The sequence below is a fragment of the Mesoplodon densirostris genome, chromosome 16 (assembly GCF_025265405.1).
Source record: "Mesoplodon densirostris isolate mMesDen1 chromosome 16, mMesDen1 primary haplotype, whole genome shotgun sequence".
NCBI lineage: Eukaryota > Metazoa > Chordata > Mammalia > Artiodactyla > Ziphiidae > Mesoplodon > Mesoplodon densirostris.
This window is the reverse complement of record NC_082676.1, coordinates 59166075-59168155: the sequence shown is the minus strand read 5'-3', so window position 1 is coordinate 59168155 and position 2081 is coordinate 59166075. Positions and strand designations below refer to the sequence as shown.

Sequence of the window (2081 nt, the reverse complement as noted above, 5' to 3'; positions counted from 1 at the left end):
GGACATACAGTTTCCACAAAGAGCTTTGCTCTTCCTTTTCATACTAGAGCTTTTGCGTCCTTTAACTGGGCAGTGAAGGCCACCAGGATCACCTGAGCCAGGAGAGAACCCAAACATCACTAGTAATTCAACCAGTGTGCTCTTCTTCCAGTTAATTCCACAGCCTCTTGACAGCCTGGCATTCACAGCTCAGAAATCCTCCCAAAGTCTCCTGCCACTCCCCTGCCTCGTGCACTCTCTCTGTAATGAACGCTGCTTCCTTCCTTGAGAAAGTCTCCCTCACAAAGCAATTGCAATACTGCCAGCTACTCCCCAGAAATGAGAGAGACCGAGGGAGCAGGCTGGGGGCATCCAATACCCCTCGGTAACCAACCACTCCTCAGCCCCTGGAAGAGAACAGAAACTCAATATACCTTATGATCACATCTCCACACAAAAGAAACTCTCTAGGCAACTTGTCTTAACACATCAATGTTACAGATGTGTCTCAACAAAGGAGGGCAAACAGTTCTAATGAAAGTGGGGACTGACACAGAGCTCACACATGACAATGGGTTTGTCACTGATCAACAGTGAAGCAGGGTGACTGACTCATGCTTGTTATGTCTATTGTCAGAAAAAGAGTTTGCACTTCTTTCTTGGGTTCTTAGAGCTAGAAAAGATATTTGGCGTAATCTAGTCAACCATCAGTGAGTGCAAGGCAAGGCATTATGGAATCCCAAGGAACAATGGTGGAGCTTCAATGCTATAGGTTGCAGGAGATGGAGAGAGTCATGTGGTGAGAGGTGGGCAGGCCCCAAATCACCAAGGGACTGGTGTGCTCACCTAAGGAGTTTTAATTCTCTCCTGAAAGCTGGGGAGTGACGTTCTCAGATCTGTGTTCTGAAGGTCACGATGGCAGACTTGAATAAAATGCAGCCAGCTAAGAGACAGGGAGACCCTAAAACACCAAAGTCTGGTCTAATGTCACAGAGATAATTAGGGATGAAGAAAGGGGGAATTCCCTGGTGGTCCAGTGGTTAGGACTTGGCGCTTTCACTGCCGTGGGCCCAGGTTCAATCCCTGGTCGGGGAACTGAGATCCCACAAGCTGCGCGGCATGGCCAAAACAACCAAAAATAAAGGAATAAATAAAATAAAAATATACCAAAAAAAAGAGGAAGGGCTAGTATGGGTACAGTATGATGCTGACTGGCTCACCAAGGCCAACCCCTCCAATCTGCTCACCTTCATGGCTCTGTTCTGTGCCTGCAGCTCATCTTCCTCCCTGGTCCTTCCTTGTGACTTCCAGAGGTACTAATTCATTGGGTGTGCTGCTTCAGGCACTGGCTTCTTCTTGATCAGCCTAAGCCAGGACCTCCTGCATTGTTTCCCTAGCTGGACTCCAAGAAGTGCACCTCTCTAACATCATCCTGTGGCCTAGATCCTCTCAATATTAATACAGCTACACTAACCCTTCTGTTTCTCCAAGTGCCAAGCTCATGTCTGCCTCAGGACCTTTGCACATGCTGTTACCGCTGCCGAGAATGCCCTTCTACCTCACTCTTCATCTGCAAACGGCGCCCCATCCTTGAGGGCTCATCATATATCATATCTTTAAAGCAGACATTCCTGGTTAACCTCTCTCTCCCCCCGAGCTAAATGAGACCTTCCCTTCTGTTTTCCTTAATAGCTCTTTTCACAGTCTGAAATGATAGAATCCATTATATTCTATGTTTAACAACAGTCCTCCACACTAGACTCCACAGGGCAAGGACTGTGTCTAATTTTTCAACTCTGTATCTGCGGCATTTATCCCAGTGCTTAGCATAGTCTATGCCCAGTAGACTTGAGGAACCCTCAAGCCCATCTCGCAGCCTTAATTCTGCTCCCCTCTTGTCTGATACATGCTTAGTTATAGCAGATGCCCTCAAAGCGTTTCTGGAATATTAGAACAGTCTTATTCATAGAAAGAAACCGTTTTTAGTGGACCTTTGGGGTCCTGAGACCTGGGTTCAAATCCCAGCTCTACCTGAGTGGCTATCTAGTAAACGACACTGTAGTCTGTACTGTAGTATATAGTAAAGTGTGTCAGCACTTAGT

At 46.9% G+C, this 2081-nt stretch overlaps 1 non-coding gene across 1 annotated transcript; it reads left to right on the top strand.

Annotated features, from left to right (window-relative positions):
• Positions 1 to 1001: 1001 nt before the first annotated feature.
• Positions 1002 to 1074, top strand: TRNAE-UUC (transfer RNA glutamic acid (anticodon UUC)). Its single transcript has one exon. It is a non-coding gene; the product is annotated as a tRNA-Glu (tRNA).
• The last annotated feature ends 1007 nt before the right edge of the window (positions 1075 to 2081 follow it).